The following is a 20322-nucleotide window of genomic DNA, read 5'->3' as shown; positions in this document are numbered from 1 at the left end:
GTGTGTGTGTGTGTGTGTGTGTGTGTGTGTGTGTGTGTGTGTGTGTGTGTGTGTGTGTGTGTGTGTGTGTGTGTGTGTGTGTGTGTGTGTGTGTGTGTGTGTGTGAATGTTAGCTTACTGGGAGTACTTGTGTGTGTGTGTGTGTGTGTGTGTGTGTGTGTGTGTGAATGTTAGCTTACTGGGAGTACCCCCAAGTTAAATGAATTTAATTGAAGTAACTTTTCTAAGCCACACAGTCATTGTGCCAAAATACAAAATGATTAAAAAAATGAGCAAATCTCTGTGGTCTTTGTTAATAAATCAATGGAATTCAGGAGACACTAGAAACAACTGGGGATGAATGGCAAGACATCTGGGAGCTGGACATCACCCTTGCTCCACTCTCCCGATCCTTAAGGCCTGGAGGAAGAAGCATGTGGCTCCCTACTGCCATCCTCCATCTGTCTGTGAAGGTTGAGACTTGCCCTGACTCCTCTGTCCATGCACAGAACCTCATAGCAGTTTATGAACATTTGTGAAGTGAATGAGTGAAGGTATTAAAAGCAATATGGAGAGGAAATACCTCATCAATGACACAGATAAATCAGCCTCAAGAGATCTTAAGATCATTCACTATTAAGAAATGGATGAGACGCCTCTGGTTTCATTTTCCAAGTAAAAACCTAAGCCCTGCACATTTAGATCTCACAGACTGATTGGTCATCATGGTTAAACAGTGAAAAATGAAACAGGACAATCTGTCCCTGTGGAAGGGAGATTTAATAAACTTTTCTTAAGCAGATTGCTCAGGCGAGACCACAGGGGAAATGGAGTAGGAAAAGCAGTCTGGATTCCAGAAACAAGTTCTGCCATTAGGCACTGCTGAGGGAATCTGTGTGACTGCTTCGGTAAGTCACCCCACACTGAGAGCAGCCAACATGGCTACTGGTGGATGCTTGCCAGCAGTAGAGGTGGCCACATGATTGGAATTTCGAGCCTACATGGTCGAAAGTCAGTGATACACCCCTTCATCTCTGGTATCCATGAGATGGGTATCAGCAACCCCCCTGCCCCAGGGGATACTGAAACTCAGGGATGCTCAAGTCTTATAAAATAGCACAGTATCTGCATATAATCACCTGTATGACGAATACAATTCTGACATGATGTAAACAGTTGCCACATGGTATTGTTTAGGGGCCAATGACAAGAATAAAAGCTTCCACATTTTCTGCACAGAGGCATTTTTTTTTCACAGAGCACTTTTGCTTTGTGGTCGTTGACTCTGTGGATGCAGAACCCTTGGACGTGGAGGGCCAGCTGTCCAGGACAAGATCAATCTTCCCATTACTCTTCTCAAGCCTCACAGTGGGACCCAGCATGTGGCTGGCTGTCTGCTGAGAACACCCTGGAATGTGTTTTCATTGCTAAATACATTCAGCTTCAATTATCAACAGAATATCCTAAGAATAAATGTTTTGAAGTTCTTGATTTATCCTAATAGGTACTTGTTCCTGGCATTCCATTCGAAGTTTTAGAAGTATAATTAGGGAACTTAAGGGCATGTGTGGGGTTGAGGTAGATGGGGGTTGAATGCTGGAAAGGCAACACTGATTAGATGCATTGTACTCATCTACCCTGACACCAGCCTAAATTGACTCGTTGGATTGAAACCCCTTCATACAAATATTTTGAGATAATTAAAAAAAAAACAATTTTTTAAAAAAAGAAGTATCATCAGTCCTGACTTTGTTCAGCTAGTGTTTTTCAAGCACTCAACATGTTCATCACTGGGTGAGGTTTTGGAAATGGAGGATCCAGGGCCCTTGCCCACACAGACACCCCAAGGCAGTCCTGAGGGAGTTGGGCTGTAAACAGTAAGAATGAAATTCAGTCACTGCTAGTATGGATATGGGATATAAATACCACTATAACTTGGGAGCAGAAAAACAATGATTAGTGACCACAGAAAACCTGTTGTTTTTTTGCTCACCAATGTATTTCTATTCCTCCCCTGCTGTTTCAACAGTTACATTTCTCAGAGTGTATTGGAATTATTAATTCATCTTTCTTCCCAGTAGGAGGACTTTGAGCCCTTTAAAGAGAAGAAACTATATCTCATTTGTCTTTTTATCACCAGTGGATTTTTAAAATCCCTCCTACTAAGAAATGTCCCCTGCAGTCCAGTAAACTGAAGGTCAACTAGATTACATTTTTAGAGTCTTAGGTTTTAAAAAAAATGATTTGTGGTAAGTCTTTATGAAGTCCAGGGACAAAGCTCTGTGATAGTTTTAAGCAGAAGGAGAGAGAGAGTTTACAGCAGGCACAATGATAGATTAACTCTGGTGAACACGCTATGGTACCAATGTCCTACTGTATTTCTCCTAGATGGTTGAAAACTGGGACACCTTATAAATCGCCAGGTCTTTTCTTTTCTATAGCTAGTTATTACAGTGTCCCAGGGCAGAAGAGCACTTTCTGAAGTAAAGTAATTGTGAGTCATTTATTATCTTTACAGAAGAACTTGTCAACCAGCACAGCCACAGAGTTCAATTAGACAGGACAAAGTGCTCTGACTGTAAACCCTGGCAGTCACTGCAGCGTGTGTAGCCAATGAGACTGGAGGAGATGTAAAATGGTGCTGGTGTTGCTCTGCTCAGTTCTCTAGGACCTCCTCTCTTCTACTCATTGGATGCACTCATGCCTGTGAAGCCAGCTGTCCCCCTTGCTTCCACAAATCAACTGGGTCAGCCACTCTGCAACTTCAATGTGGACCCTTTCTCTACTGATGTGCCCACTGCAAGAGACAGCATAGATGGCAATGTATGACACACACATCACCATCCCTCTCTCCTATGCCAATGGCAGACATCAATAATCTATCACACTTTTTTCTTGCTTGCTGAACCAGGACTCTGCCTGCCAAGACTTATGATCAGTCAATTGAATTTGACATATTCCATAGTCCCCAACCTCCATCTCTGATAACTGAGAGCAGAAGTTCCTCTTAATTAATGCATAAGACTGGAAAATATCTTGGCAATAAATGGTCTTAGAAGTCCTAATGTCTATTAACCAACTTTCTTGGAGGATTAACCCAAACTTTTTTCTAGGGCCTTGTATTTAATTGTGTGTACTCATGATAGTAGTTGGATCCAACAATGGCTAATATAGTAATCAGCATCAGTCATCATCTTTTTCTTGGAGGCATACACAAATATCTTTTGAAATGGTGTAGCGTCTGTGGTAATGGCACAGTCCTGCCTTATACATAAGAAGATTTGCTGCATAAATAGGCAATCTGATGTTTAGCATGACTACCTTTTCAGTTCCTTCAATATTAAATTATTGCAAAACTCTAGAAAAAAAAGTCTCTGACTACAATCAACTTAAGGAACTTACTTGGGATTACTTGGGTGAGCTAGGTGCCAGTGGCTCACACCTGTAATCCTAGATACTTAGGAGGCTGAGATCTAAAGGATTGTGGTTTAAAGTCAGCCTGGGCAGGAAAGTCCATGAGACTCTTATTCTCCAGTTAACCCCCCAAAAGCTGGAAGTGGAGCTATGGTCCAAGTGGTAGAGTGCTAGCCTATGGACTGAGTACAAGCACACGGGCACAAACAAAGAAAAAAATGAATTACTTGAGTGAAATTAACTGAGGATTTTCTAATTGGTAAAAATAAATGCTCTTGCTACTAGTTTATTAAAAACAATAAGATTCTCAAAAGGACATAATTTGTATTAGAATTCAGTTGTGCAATCAGGTGCCACTTAAAAATGGACTGAATATGTGACAGTGGTCTCCTATGATTATGTCACCTAGTGACACTAGTATATGTATGTATATGTTCATATACACACACACACACACACACACACACACACACACACACACACACACACACACAAATGATCACTAAAGCAAGCTTCAAAAATACATATCAAGTTATGCTATGGACAGTTCCCAACTTCTTAGTTAAGGAAAGCATGCAGACTCCATGGGATTCCGCCAGCATTGTACTCTTGACTTAGAAAATATACTTGTAAACTGCAACCACACTCAGTACCTACTCTTTGTCCCTCCCATCAGCCTCCGTCACAAGGGCCAAGAATATGCAAAGCCGGGGCTGGGAAGGTGGCTCAGTGGTAGAGCACTTGCCTTGCATGCCTGAGGCCCTGGGTTCCATTCCTCAGCACCACATAAGCAAAAAGAAAAAAGCCGGAAGTGGCGCTGTGGCTCAAGTAGTAGAGCGCTAGTCTTGAGCTGAAGAGCTGAGGGACAGCACCCAGGCCCAGAGTTCAGGCCCCACGACCGGACCCCCCCCCAAAAATAAAAAGAATATGCAAAGCCATAAAATCATGGTTGCTGTTATTTGCCAGGCACAGGCACAGTGCTCCGAGCCGGCTATCTTTAAATTCTTACTATCTTTCCCACAGTCCTATCAAGTAGACAGTATCCATTTGTCTTAATCTCAGAAACAAAGGCTTACAGGGATTTACATGGCTAAATGACAGGAGTGGTACACAAATCCTAATTACTCCATGGGAAACATCAAGCTTCGGTTGATTTCAGACTATCAGATTTGAATGAAAACTGTGCTTCGTTGTAGCCTATAGTTAAATGCTACTGTACTAAGTAGGTGAGAGGATGGGTGAGTATTACACACGTCTCCTTGTGAGCAGTAGGCACTCAAGTATAATCAAATGAGAAAAGTGGTCATTACAAACCAAGTCCAAGGTGGGCAGAAATTACCCTGGGACTCAACTCAGAAACAATTAACATTACATAAAAACTGTAGAATCCTGGGATTTGAGGCTAGAGGAGAGGTCAGAGGTTAAGTTGAAGCACTTGCAAGGATGGAATTAAGAGACTTGCTGGAAATCACTCAGGAGGAAGTGATAGGGCAGGGATGGGAAGCTCAACCTCACAACTCCCACCTGCTTCCTAGTGTCCGCCCTGTAGACATGAGTGTTAAAGGACTGAGATCAAGGACCAGGCAGCTGGGAGGTCTCCCAGCTGGACTGGCTGGGATGCCAGGTATAAGGAAAACAGGTCCTGGGTGGATCCTGCATCCTGGGTGTGATTTGGGTCTAAAAGGAGATGGAGGCCTTCCAGATCAGTAGTATAGTATTGGCTTAAAAACAGCTTGTTTGTAAACATTTGGGTAAATGCCCAACAGTGGGATTGCTGGGTCATAGGGGAGCTCTATGTGGAGTCTTTTGAGGAACCTCCATACTGCTTTCCAAAGTGGTTGAATGAGTTTATACTCCCACCAACAATGCAGTACGGTTCCCTTCTGTCCACATCCCCTCCAGCATCTGTTGTTATTAGAGTTCTTGATTTTTGCCATTCTAACTGGGGTGAGGTGGTATCTCAATATTGTTTTGATTTGCATTTCTTTTATGGCTAGGGAGGTTGAGCATTTCTTCATGTGTCTATTGCAGCATTATTTACTATAGCTAAGATATGGAACCAACCCCGATGCCCTTCAGTAGATGAGTGGATCAAGAAAATGTGGTATATATACACAATGGAATTCTATGCCTCCATCAGAAAGAACGACATTGTCCCATTTGTTAGAAAATGGAAAGACTTGGAAAAAATTATATTAAGTGAAGTAAGCCAGGCCCAAAGAAACATAGGTCCCATGGTTTCCCTTATTTGCAATAACTAGTATATGTCTGAGACAAGCAGAAAAAGTCAGATAAGTTGATGTTAGGTGAAAATGAACCCTAAGATATATATTCAAATGTTTTTTTCTTTCATGCATTTGTTTCTAACGCATTTATAAGATTATTTCTTTGTTGCTTTGTATGTCCCTCCCCCACAGTATAACCCCTGCTTTCACTGTATTTGATGTCGGTATAATTTGTGGAGGGGAAGGGGAAAAACAAGTCGTTTAAATAAGGATACAGGTGGACCCATTGCAACAATGAGAAGTACAAGTTGTCATGTTGAAAACGAACTTTACAACTTTGGTGGGGGGGGAGAATTGGGTGGGGGGATGGGGGGAGGCTGGGAAGAGGAAACAAAGGAGGAGGCTACAATGCTTGATAAGAAATGTACTCATTATTTTGCCCATGTAATTGTAACCCCTCTGTACAGTATTTTCACAATAAAAAATAAATAAAAATTTTAAAAAAAGAACAGTTTGAAGGAAAGTATAACGTCACGTGAACTGGCTCCACATTTGCCCTCTGTATATTGTGTCGGGGGTTGGGGTGGGGTGGGGTGGGGAGGGAAGAGGGGACTTCATCTCTCTAAATAAAGTGGAATGGTCAGTACAGACCTTGCAGAGTGGGGAAAGGAATGAAGGAGACATTGCTTTCAAGGGCTTTGATGGGACAGGCCATAAATGGTAGTTACTGCTTATTATTCTTCATTTAGGAAGAACAGAGGTTGAAATGAATCTGAGAGCAAATGGTGACTGCTGTGTGGGAGAGGCTGGGCTGCAGCATTCCAGAACTGGTGAGAATAAAAGATCGTTGAGCTGAAGAATGAACTGATAAAATTCACAGATCAGCAGTCAAGCCACCACACCTGGTACCTCCCCAGCTGTGCAACTTTCTGTTCAGGATGCATTTGGGGTAGGCTTTGGTATGCACGTGTTTAAAACATTTCTGTATTGTTCTCTAAGCAGGTTTGGGAATCCTTGTCACTTGAGTACAGTGGTTGGGTTCCTGAGAAAATACCCTCAAAACAAGGGCTTGTTTATCTTTAAGAAATAGAATGTTCTTCAAGTCTCTGGCCAGGAGTTACCAATGGAACTCAATAAGAAAAAGATATTCTCTGAGAAGATCATCCATGTGGAGCTAGAGAAATTTAAAGCAAGTGTTTTGTTCTTCGTTTTTGCACCCAAGTAGAGCTGAAACATTTTCTCTATAATGTCATGACCAACACATCTCTTCCTCACTGTCCCACCTAAACAACAGAAAGAGGCACAAAGATAATTTGAATAAAGAAATGGATTCTAGACTAATCGCTACCCAATAGGCTGAGATCCGAGGATTATGCATTAAAGATAGCCTAGCAAGAAAAGTTATGAGACTCTATCTCTTATTAACCAGCAAAATAATATATAGACTTGAGGTGTGGCTCGTGGTAAGTTACCAGCCATGAGCAAATGCTGAGTAATGCTGAGTGAGCGCACCAAGCTTGAGTTCAAGTCCTAGTACCAGCAATAAAAAAAAAGAAGAAAGAAAAGAAAAAGAAATGGATGTCAAAGTGATGTGGTACAAGAGATGATTGAAATGGGAAGAAAATACAAGACAGGAAAATAACTTCAAAACTGGACAACATGAAAATACTTTTCAGTGTAAAAGAGAAAGCAAGACTACAAACACTTGTGATTTCGGCACAAGATCTTCCAAAGTAAAAGTGTTGAGATACTTTATAGGTCCAAGTGCATTCTGTCTCCAGGCCAGACTGAGTACCAGGAGGGCTCCATAAAAAACAGTCTATACAGGGCAAGCCCTGAAGTACACAGAGGGAATACTATTTTACTAATGTAGATGATCTTCAGATTACAGTGGATTGGTTTATGATTTTTTTTTTTACTGCAAGATAAACTCTGTTCCAAAATGAAAATGAAAAGTGCAAAAAAAAAAAAAAAAGGTTTTGTAGTCAAGAGAAACTATACTTGAATTTTGATCTTTTCCTGGGACTAACAGCAGGGGATCTGATGTATTGCATTGGGCTACAGCTGACAACATGAGTACAGAAGCCATACTGTAGAGGACTGGGTTGCTAAAATGGATCTGCATGTGTGTTAAAGGCATCACATTCATTGAAGACTTAGTCTTGCTAGGCTGCCCAGGTTGTCCTTGAATTCCTGAGCTCACGTGATCTTCTTACCTCATCCTCCTGAGTAGCCAGGACTAAAAATGTGCTCCACTGTGCCTAACTAAATGCAATTTCTTTTTGACTTCTGATACTTTTAACTTACTATGGATTTATTGGGAGGTGAATTTATCATAAGTCAAGGAGCATCTGTAAGGTGCCTTAGACCCAATCTAGACCTGAAAATGTCACCTACCATAGAACCTGTCCCTTCTGCTACTTAGGAGAACCAAAAGTCACTTGTCTGTCTCTAAATGCCTCCTCTTTCTCAAGAGCCCATTCCCTCCCTGCTCTCAGCCAACTCAGCTATCTGTCTTGGGCTAAGTGGGTTTCTAAGGTGGCTTTGCAAACTGCTCATTCACCACACATCATTAATCAATGCCAAACTAAGCAGGCTCCAGGGCCAGCCGAGGATCCAGCAGCTTGGCTCATCAGCCCAACTCCTCATGAGCATGTATGAGTGATGACTGCTAGGTAAAAGTGCGAATCAGCTAAATGGGCTTTGCTTGAGATGTTGCACTGAAGGAAGCTGTAGGACAAATACTGATATCCAAGTTGTTCTCAACAAATAATAACTTTCCAATGTGTGGAAGCTTGCTGGTGTTTATTTACAGTGTTAAATTCTGAGAGGGATGATATTTGGATCATGTAATGAGAACATCCAGCAACTTCAGTGATAAATAATGTACTAGAGCTGTAATCATCTTCTTCCACAGGAAAGGAAACTAGCAAGCTGGAGGTGTCTTGTTAAAGCACAAGAGAGACCCTGAATGAAGTATAAGAGACAGTGATGATCACGAATATGTCTTAGGAAATGCTTGTGTTTTAGAGAAGAAAATGGCGGGTCAGTGGAAAAAATAATTCTATAAAGACAGCACTACTTATCCCCAACCTCAGAGATTGTGCAAGTCCTAGCACAATGACAGGAGACAACCCCTGGCTGAGTCACATCTAAAGGGACTTATTTTTGGAATTTCCAGAATATTCATAGTGGTTAGGGGCAAACCTAGGATGGTCCTGTGTACCTCTTATCTACAGACCACAGGAGGAAAACAATAAAGGAAGGTGAGGAGAAGCTGTAATACTGGTAGTAATTAAATAGGTCCTGTTTTCTTCTCCCTTGATTATTTTAGGGATTTTTTCAAAGGCATGTTAACAATAGTGAGTAGAACTAGCCTGAGTTTTAGGAAGGAGCAGTTCTTGAGGAATTTGCTTATCCCCCTGAGCCTTGACTGCCTCTTCTGGAAAGCTGAGACACCATCTACTTCAAAACTTAGTTAGGATGGTGACATTACATACTGTAAGTGATATGCTTAGTAAGAATTAATTGCATCTTTGGTTTTCCAGTTAGAGCCTTTATTGCTTCTATTTTCCTTTAGAGTTTATTTGTATAGCTCGGGTAACTTGTGACAGGACCTAAATTCAAGATTTATCTGAGGATCTGTGTCCAAAGCACTGCTGCTCAGGAAAGATGCAAGACAGAAAGATGATCAAAACATTCAATCTGTCAACTCAGGGACAGCAGAACAGAAACACTGTAAACTCTAGTCCTGCCTAAACCTGTGTTAATTATGCTGAGTGTGACTTACGTATTCACACATGCCTTCTTTATTGGCCAGATTTCCTCAGTTGAATGCTTGATATATAGCAACTGGTTCCGAAGTGTCAGATGCCAGAACAATACACACCTTAGAACCTCTTGATCTGAACTATTTATTGCAGTGGAGGATGGGAACGTCAAGAAGAACTCTGTCTGGGAGAACTGAATGTGGGAAAAAGTTTATTTTAGGAGAACTTGTTCAGAGCTTGTACAAGAAGAGTCAAAATATAAATGTTCAATAAAATAGGATGTTATAACATAGTTGAGTTAACCCATAGAGTTTGACTAATTTTTACAGAGGGTTGTGGTAGAAGATCAAGTTGTTGATCAATATTATCATCTTCAAAGCTCATAGAATTCACAAACTGTATAGACCATGAGAATGACAACTTGCCTTGTGAAAGTTAAAATGTGTTTGTGACTCTATCACTATTCCACAATACTGTGAAATATGTAAAATTTATGTAATCACCTAATCTCAATTAAAGAAAAAAAGTGAGAGAAGGGATGGGTTAAGAGAGATGGGTGACAATGTTTTGTTAGACACTTTGTACTCATATAGTTTTGTAGGATGGGACCTTCTTTGTACAACTACTTAAAGATAATAAAAAATAAATTAAAAAATATTATCTTTTTTATTGTGAAAATACCGTACAGAGGGGTTACAATTACATGGGCAAGATATTGAGTACATCTTATCAAGCATTGTTGCCTCCTCCTTTGTTTCCCCTTCCCATCCCTTCCCATCTTCCCCCCCCCCCCCCCGCCCCATGCCCCCTCCCCCCACCCCCCCCAGCCAAAGTTGTAAAGTTCATTTTTCAACATAATGATTTGTACGTCTCATTGTTGCAATGGGGCCACCTGTATCCCTATTTAAACGATTTGTTTTTTTTTCCCTTCCCCTCCACAAATTATACCAACATCAAATACAGTGCAAACAGGGGTTATACCATGGGAGAGGGACATACAAAGCAACAAAGAAATAATCTTATAAATGTGTTAGAAACAATCACATGAAAGCAAAAACATTTGAATACTTACCTTGGGGTTCATTTCACCTAACATCAACTTATCTGACCTTTTCTGCTTGTCACAGACATATACTAGTTATTGCAAATAAGGGAAACCATGGGACCTATGTTTCTTTGGGCCTGGCTTACTTCACTTAATGTAATTTTTTCCAAGTCTTTCCATTTCCTAACAAATGGGGTAATGTCATTCTTTCTGATGGAGGTATAGAATTCCATTGTGTATATATACCACATAAAATATTATCTTTTATGATAGACTTCTTGACTTATATAAGGAATTAGGACAAGAAAGACCACATGGACCACACAGAAGTCTGAAAATAACCAGTCCTGAGAATGTCTCCCACTATCCGCTCATGGGAGGACAGTCTCAGAGAAGTCTGTGAATCAGACAAATAGGTTCATGCAAGTTCATGAGCCTGTCCACTATAGTTTCTAAGTACTGTAATTGTTTATAAAGCTACCGAGTTGTGTTGATAGGAATAATGAAGGGAGGTGAAAATGTTGAAGGAATGATGACACAGATCAAGATGCATTGTCTTCAAAAATTGCTTTGTTAAATAGCAAAAAATATCCAATACATATCCAAAAAATAAGAAGGTGCAGATTGGGAGGGGTGGGTGAGAAGGTTGAGAGGGGTGACATTGATCAAGATGCACTATATTCATAAACTGCTTTGTTGTATTTATAAACTCCTTTGTACAACTACTTAAAGAAGAATATCAAAGAAAGAAAGAAAGAAAGAAAGAAAGAAAGAAAGAAAGAAAGAAAGAAAGAAAGAAAGAAAGGAAGGAAGGAAGGAAGGAAGGAAGGAAGGAAGGAAGGAAGGAAGGAAGGAAGGAAGGAAGGAAGAAAGGAAAGAAAGAAAGAAAGAAAGAAAGAAAGAAAGAAAGAAAGAAAGAAAGAAAGAAAGAAAGAAAGAAAGAAAGAAATAATGGAGCTGCAACTTGACTCCACAATCATACAGCCATAGATAGAGTAGCATCTTTGGTGACTGTCACTCAACTTGGGAGCTGGCAGTCAAAGATTTATTTAAACTCTGTGTTCCATTTAAAGCAAGGAGTCTTATCCTGGAGTTCCACAACGAGCCTGAAATTGTGTCACACGTATATAGTGTACATACAAGTGCTTTCCCAGCCTCAAGAATTTTCCTGGGTTGGATTGAAATGGAACAATGGTAGATACCATAGGAAGTTACCTTGACGGGAAAGGATTGAGCAATACAGCCCACAGCAAAAGGCTTGACTTCACTAAGCATATGCAGTCCTGCTTAATTGAATGAATCCTGCCCCTCTCACACCAATGTGAGTCGGCTGGATAACAAATAAGTCAGTCTTATCCTCTAGTTTTCAGATCTCCTGTTCCAAAATAAAAAAATATGTCCTCACTCTGTGTGTGTGTGTGTGTGTGTGTGTGTGTGTGTGTGTGTGTGTGTGTGTGTGTGTGTGTGTGTGTGTGTGTGTGTGTGTGTGTTAAGTTGTTAAGTGTGTGTGTGGGGGGTATGTGATAGGACTAGGGCTTAAACTCAGGGACTCTGGCTCTTGCTTGGCTTCTTCCCTTAAGGCTGGCACTCTAACACTTAAGCCATACCAGCTTTTGGCTGGTTAACTGGAGATAAGTCTTATAGACTTTTCTTCCCAGATTGGCTTAGAACCTTGATCCTCAGATATCAGCCTCCTGAGTGGCTAGGATCATAAGTAGGAGTGACCATGGCCTGAGGCCAATGCTTCTTCACACAGAATCGTTTATTGCAAAAGAAACAAGTTGTCTGTCTGCATTAGGCCTGGGTGATTCTGCTTGATCTTCCTATGAGTATGTTTTTTTTTTTTCTCCAAACTAATGCTCTACTAGAAAGTTGGGGGCTTCTTTGCCTTTTATTTAACTTAGGTGAAAAAATAGATGATAAGATTTACACCTTGAGGTCCTTAAAGTGACCTACAATGCATATAAAAGCACTTCACAAATTACCAGGTGCCATGAGAAAACCAGACTTATTAAAGACATTTGAATCAACTGACTCCTGGTAGAAAACATGTGAGTCTCTCAGTTGGTGATGTGGACGGATGGAGGCTTTGGCTTAAGGCAGTTTCTATAACCACTGGACTTCCTAAAGAAAAGCTTCCCTTAAGTGCTCCAATGTTTGGTGACTTCTGTTTTGCTCAGGACACTAATGGTGACATAGACATATAGGAAACAAAAACTCCCCACCCATCTAATACAATGTTTGTTTGTGAAGATAAAAGGAGGATTGCTTTCAGACCTTAAGGGATTCTAGTTCTCAGACCACACATGGTGAGTCCCCATTTGGGTCTCGGAAAAGGTACCTTGGTGGGGAAGAAGGAGAGAAGAGGCTTTAGAGTTTGGAAAGCCTCTTCATCTTGAACTACAAAAAAAAGAATTCATGAATGGAGAGAGAGCCAGGCAGAACAATGCAGTAATGACAGAAGGCTACAAGGCTGACTTCCCATCTTCCTGTCTGAGACAAACTAAAAATAGCATGGGTCTGTGTTGGGGACCTGAGACATCAAAGCAGGCTTCCCAATGAGTCACCACAAGTGACCTTGGTGACAAGGAGGACGGATGCAGCTCTGAGTGACAGGTGATGCGGCTTAAGCCCCAAGCAGGAGGGGACTAGAGGGCTGGGAGGGACAGAGGCATTGGTATGATGCCAGAACCAGTGACAGAATTTGCAAATGCTTCCATTAACTCTATGGGAAACTAGTCTTCCTCTTTTCTCCCCCTCCCTCCCTCCCTCCCTCCCTGCCTTCCTCCCTCCCTCCCTTCCTTCCTTTTCCTTTCTCTTTCCCTTCCTCTCCTCTTCCTTCCCCTCCTTTCTCTCCTTTCCCTTTCTCTTCCTTTCCCCCCTCCTGTATTGCTTCTATCAATTCTGTGGGAAGCTAGTCCCCCCCACCCCCCCACTTTCTTTCTCTTTCTTCTCCTCTCCTCCCCCTTCTTGTATTGCAGTTCAAACTCCTGGAAGGGGCTTCATTCTTGCTAGGCAGGCAGGCAGGCACTCTATCACTTGAGCCACATTCAATCCCAATCTGTGCTACTTCCTTTTTTTTTATTTTATCATTTTCTATTTTCACCCAAGCAGGTAACAACCATGTACCTGATGCCCAGCTCTTTCAGTCTGCTAGCTGGGTTCTATGAGGCAAAGCCTTCATTGCCAAGCAGATTTCACCATGGCTAATAAAATATTCCCACTTTACTAGTTTTATACATTTAAGTAACATTGCCATGTGTTTCAAGATGTAAAGAACTATATAAAGTAACCTAAGCAATATCATGAGAATGCACGTATTCATCTACTTCTAAGTCGTCTAGTTATCTACGTCAGTACTACTTCTCAGTTCCTCTTACCCTCAGCAGGACAATCCTTCATCCAGACCTTACCGATTACCTAGTGCACAAAAACAGTAAGAGGCAATATTTCTGCAGGTTAGATCGGAGGAGGGGACCTGGGACAGGCATCCTCTTTGTCCTCCAGTGCCTCACTGGATGTATTCCTGACCCTGTCCAGGCACTTTGGGGCAACTTAGAGAAACCCAGCTTGTCATCTGCCCAAGGAGAGGCAGGGTTCTAACAGCAGCCCTGACTTCCCTACAGAAGGTTCACAGAGTGGTTTACAGTGCTGTTGTGGAAAACGACTTCATTTGGGGAAAGTAGCAATTAGTTTAATGAGAGCCAAGGCTGTAATTTCAGCTAGCCTGGTTGTAACACAATTTGAGACACTTTGCACAAAGGAAAATTCAGTGAAATCTGACTGAGAAAAGCTACAGGATTTTTGTTTTGGAGAGATTTCAGAGTAAAACTCTGTGAGTGCAGTGAAAATAATATTTGATTGCTTTAAAAAAATCTTGTAAATACCATGACTTAATTTACTACCAGTGAATTATTAAGTTTCAAATCATGTTTGATCTTAGGCAACAATGCTAAATAAAAGAATAAATTCCTTATTCAACAAAACCAGGAATCAAAGTTCTTATTTTGGGTGGACAATTATTTCATGAAAATGATTCTGGAATTACCAACTCTAAGATGGAAAAAAGTGCTACATTTTACCAGCTTGAAATAGCAAGCATATTGTTCAAAAAGAATGACATGGTAGAGCGCTCACCTTGAGCTGAAGAGCACAGGGACAGCACCCAAGCCCAGAGTTCAAGCCCCATTACTGACAATAAAAAAAAAAATGACATTATTGCTCAATTGTCAAGTTATAAACTGGAAGTTAATTGTTGCAGTACCTGAATCTGACAAGCAGTTGTGTGTACATATATATATATATATATATATATATATATATATATATATATATATATACACACATATATATATAAAGGACCTGAAAAGGCAGAAAGCAAAATCCACACAGATTAAAAAAAAATGTAAAACTGCTCCAAGTCACCTGTATAAAAAACTAAAACAATGAAATGCCACCCTCTGCCATCAGAATGACTGAAATTTAAGAGGCACTTCATACCAAACATTGGTGGGAAGGTACACAATGTCCATTCAGGAAACCCATCTTAAATTAAATATGAATGGATCAAGTGGCCTCAGATTCAACTCAAGGGCACACATCCCAGAAATAATTCTACACAAGTCTCCAAGGTCACGAGTGAAGGTGTGAATCATAGTGTTCTCTGTGGCAGTGGGGAGCTGGAGGCCACATGGGCACCTGTCAGGCAAGGAATCCTAAATAAAGTGGACAGAATGCAGACAATGAAACTGAGGCAGATGTTGAAAGGGCACAGCAACTTGAATGTACCTAATAATGGAACGCAGAGTGGAAAATTAACTTTCCTTTCTTTTTAATGTAGTGCATTTATAGGATAGAGATCATTTATATAAAGTAATATGAACACAAATAATACATATTTTATAAAGACATGCTCATTTCACTTCCAGTGTGCACAGATAGGACTCTGTAGAGGAAAAGGATACAAGAACAAGAAAAAATAAGAGGAGGATCTGGCATGCTCTTACTTTCTCCCTCCATTCATAATATATTTTGGTATTACTCAACCTGTAACATTATTTTTCCCTCAATCTCTCCCTCTAATTCTTTCAGACTGTCTCACAACTACATGGCTTTTCTTCTTCTCTCTCTCTAGATCTTGTTGTACATGTTTATGTATATATTCATCCTTTAGGTCTAGTTTTCACATATGACTTACTCCACTTAATAAGATGATCTCCAGTTCTATCCATGTCCCTGCTAACAACATGATTTCATTCTTTATGGCTAGGTACTATTCCGTTGTGCATCTTCCTTTCTCTCTTTGTGATCCATTCAGTAGTTGTCAAGCATCTGGGCTGTTCCCACAGCATGGTTATGGTGACTAGTGCTGAATGAACAAGAGTATGCAGATGATCTAGACTTGGCTTTCTTTTGTAAAAGACTGCATGGACTGAGCTCTGAACTGGGGAGCATGTATAATTAAATTTCTAATGTGAGGGTTCGTTAATTCTTCAAACATTGTTTGGTTTCTTGTGAAGACTGAATAGGATATATAAAATCAAATCTCCTGGAATTGGTGGAATTACTCAACACCTACAACTCCCTACCGCACTCTTAAAAAATGTAAAAATAGTGGAATTTGCTTTCATTGGCTTTTCCATTTATTTTATAGGTTATTAGTGTCAAGAAAGTGGAGCACTAGGAGGAGCAATTGCCTTTGCATGCAGATGAGTTGTTCTCTAGCATGGATGTCTACACCCCCCAAATTATGGGGGGTGTAGACAGGCTCAATCTCTTCACTCCCTCCCCTTATGAAAATCAGGATGGGGTTATACCTGAGGGAGTGTCTGTCCAGTAGGACCCCAGCCACTCATGCTCTTTAGTTTGCTGCTTTAAAAACTTTCACTGGTGTTTGCTAAATAAAGCAGCACTGGATTGCTCAAAAAGAAAATACCTTTCAAAATATATGACTAGTGGGTGCAGTATGGTGCTCCATCTGCTCTTCCAAAACACTTGAGTTTTAGAAAATAATGTTGTAGATATGTCTATAAATTGCTACCTCCCACAAAACAAAGTAGATTTACTTTGAAGGGTAAGGGAAAATAGATTCCCCCCTGCTTGGTTCTTTTGTAGCAAGAAAACTAATCTATAAGAGCAGACAAGCGTGCCTCCATTCATCCAGTGAGTGGTACCTGGGCCAACACAAAACAATTCTTCTGAGATTGGTTCAGCTAACTTATGGGACTTTAGCATTCATAACAAGGAAAGGTGTACAAACTTAGAAAAATTTCCTTCTCACAGCTCAATACTGAAGCAAGTAAGTGAGCACCTTCAGCTGGAAGATCCTAGAAGGCAGAGAAGGTAACTTTGTCACTGTGTGTTCCATGGGATGGAACCTAACATAGGATGAATGTTAATGAGTGCATCACTCCTATACAAATCCCACAGCATTCAGTGCCCCACCAGTCTCTTCCTTCGCCAGTGCTGCTCAAGTGCTCAGAGACTCTGGAGACTTAAGGTCATCACTGATAAATTCCTGAACCAAGCTCTCTGGCTAATGGCTAAAGCTTGTATTGGCTCAAGAATAGCTGGATGGAAAAACAGGAAGGTGATATACTTTGAGGTCAGACATCCCTGGGTTGGAAACCTGGCTCTGCCAGATATGATGAAATCTCAGTCTCTTCATCTGTTAAATGAAATAATAGTCTTGACCTTGCTGAGTGGTGGTGAAAAAAACCAGACAGTGCATGTAAGTGCATAGAACAGAGGGATCCTGGAAATTACATATAGGAAACTTCTGCTGTTACAGGTGTGTTGCTGTCAGCCCAGACCCCCAGGAGAAGCTCTGGTGGTCAGTGCTTGTGAGGCTCCAGTCCAGACCTCCACACACTCTGACAGTGCCATGCTCAAGTAATCCAAAGCTCTCATTAGAACGAAGGTCTTCCCTGGACCTCACTGACAACGTGGAATACAACCAGAATATCCTATCCAATGAGTTCCAGCCCCATCTCTGAATCCCTTGTCCCTGCCATCAGCATATCTCCAGCTAGTATCTGTAATTAATGACAAATTCTGTGGACCACTCAGAAGTAAAATATGTTACGACTGAGGATTCCCATGGAGTGTTAAAAGGCATTCTGACATCAACAGTGGGCTGGCCCAAGGGTGCATTGGTTCTTCCCTTTGTGAATCTAGTGGAGCCTGATGTCTATCAGCCTTCTTCCCAAGGGGCCAGCCATAGATATCCTCCCTCCAGCTGGCCTGCAAGACCCAGTTTCTGCCTCTCAGTACTCACTACTAATAGGTTCCATGGCCAAGCTACCCTAGGGTCATCCTTCAGGGCTTGGGGCCTACTCAAAAATTATTGGTTGAATAACAGAGTCAATGAAAATGTATGATGGAGTGTTGACAGGTGTCGCTCCTCATCTCCAAATGTGATCTGGATTGATGGGGCAGCTGGACCATTGCCCAGCAGAGCAACGATCACCTGGCACTGCCTCTGGGAAGAGCAGCTGGCCTCAGTGAGCTCTGAAGGGTTTGCCTTCTCATTCTGCTGAATATGAATATGAAAAGCAACCACCACAATGTCTGAAATTGTATGATTCCTTAAAAGGTAATCATAACATGGTCTCGGCTTCTTATTCCAAAGCATAATCTTTCACCAGATACACTAATTTACATATCTACCTAATAAAATTCATGCATATATATGTGCACACATTTTAATGAATCCCAGTGGAACACAATTGCATGGCTTCATGCTTTAAAATCATATCTGTATTAAACTATTTTCCAAAATGGCAAGAGGAGAATTTTTCATGTTTTCCATCCTGTTGTTGATTAAATTGTCTGTTATTAAATATACCTCATTGTCTCCTGGTATGTCGGATTATTTGAGAAGGTCCTTTGTGACTCACAAGTCACTCTATTCCCTATACAGACTCTTCTATGTGTATGTATGTATAAGCATACATAGGTACTGATGTAAATGTGTACATTCGTACAAATAAATTATAAAAAGGGGTTTCATTGCAATAACATCATAGCTCCGTGCAAGTTTTATTACTCAATTTTCCTTCATGCATATAAAGTATGCAATCAAAATCACTTTCTTCTCTTCCCCTCCCCCTCTGATTATCTCCCTCCTCCAGACATGTCCAATTTTATACTCCTGGCATCCTTCCTTTTTCTTTTTTCATTTGATTCTGCATAGGAAAGAAAAGATGCTGTCTGTTTTTCTAAGTCTGGTCTATTTCACTTTACATGATAATCTCCAGGTCCATCCATTTTCCTGTGAATGGCATAATCTCATTCATCTTTATGACTTGGACATTTTAGATCATCAATATTACGGTCTGTTACAGTCTAAATGTTGGTGACCTCCCAAATGCATGTTAGAACTTCATCCTCCATGCATGAGCATCTTTAGAAGGTGAAGCCTTTGGAGGTGATTAGATCAAAACTGGCCCAAGAGAGCTTGTCAAACCCTTGTTTGAAGAAAGAAGGCAGGAAGTGAGGAAACAGGTCCTGACTTTACCAACTCTTCAGTCCTGGACTTCTGAGCCTCAGAAAGGCGACTAGTAAATTTCTGTTGTTTTCAAGTTCTCTGTTGAGTATATTTTGCTGCAGCAGCCCAAACAGGTAAAGAAAAAGTCCATGAGAAGCAGTGGGACTAGTGGTCTAGAACAGGCCCCCTGCACCAGATCTTCTGCCTTTATGAGTTGGCTTGTGGTTTTGGCAAGTTGTTTAATCTCTCTTGGCTTCAAAGGTTTCAATGGAAAAATGGGGATAAAAATATTACTCTCCCCTAAAGGACTGTAAAAATGGTATGATGCAATGTACAGATATTTATGTACTGTCACTGAACCATAGAAACAAGCAATTGTTAGTACAACCATTGCTTCTTTCTCACCCAGTAGTCTGACTTCCTGGACACTTGGCAGAGTCTCTTTCTTGCACCTGGCTTGAGTCAAGTAGAACTCTAGGTATGCAATAACTATTAATGTATTCCTCAGAGCTTATCAATTTACTCACACAAAAAATACTCATGATATTCTTTAAAGAGAAAGGATTGCCTATAACCCTGAGATCTGAGGACTGCAGTTTGAAGCCAACTGGGGCAGAAAAGTCCATGAGATTCTTATCTCCAATAAATTACTCAAAAAGCCAGAAGTGGTCTGTGGCAAGTGGTAGAGCACTAGTCTTAAGGATAAAGAGGCTCAGGGACAGTGCCCATTCCCTGATTTCTAGCCCCAGGAATGACAGAGCACGGAGATGGGGAGTGGGGGGGGGGTAGTAGGGAGAAAGGATTGGGGTAAGATTCATAGCACAAAGCCATGATTATACCACTCTTTCATCTTCCAGGGTTTTATGACTCCTGAGAATGTTTCCTGAGAAATAGATGCATCTGGGGCATTTCCAGAGCTTTCAATATTTGAAATTTACATAGCTCTAGTCAAATGATTCCCTCCCATATACCTGGTTGACATTGTCCCGAAAGTGTCTCCTCTCTTACAGAACTCTCCTCATACATTTCAAAGTCTAAATATTTGTTTCCTGCTCATTTGGTCAATTCCCTTATGAAAATGAGGCAAATTTTGGGAAGACAAAGTATGACATCTATTTATAGTAAGCTAGTTCAAAGACTGAAACAACACTACATAGGGGTCAGGTGTTCATTCTTCTGGCAAAACAATTAAACCTAAAGGAGAGGAGGATGGTTGAGGGATGCTTTTTTTTGAAAGCAACCCCACATTAGCCTTCTTATTACACTTTCTGTTAATCTCCAAATTTGAAAAAGTCATGAACATCTATTATTATTTTATATCCTTAAAGGCTTTTCCATATTTTCCCCTTCTAAAGTAAAGTATCACAGACTTTTTTTTTTCTTTTAAAAAAAAATTTCCAA

General features: G+C 40.8%; 1 protein-coding gene across 10 annotated transcripts in view; it reads right to left on the bottom strand.

Annotated features, from left to right (window-relative positions):
- Window positions 1–20322, bottom strand: part of Elmo1 (engulfment and cell motility 1) — a 444820-nt gene that overhangs the window by 48148 nt on the left and 376350 nt on the right. The window lies entirely within an intron of this gene.

Source organism: Dipodomys merriami, unplaced genomic scaffold, assembly GCF_024711535.1.
Source record: "Dipodomys merriami isolate MVZ:Mamm:240054 unplaced genomic scaffold, mDipMer1.0.p SCAF_94, whole genome shotgun sequence".
NCBI lineage: Eukaryota > Metazoa > Chordata > Mammalia > Rodentia > Heteromyidae > Dipodomys > Dipodomys merriami.
This window is presented reverse-complemented; position numbering and strand designations above follow the sequence as displayed.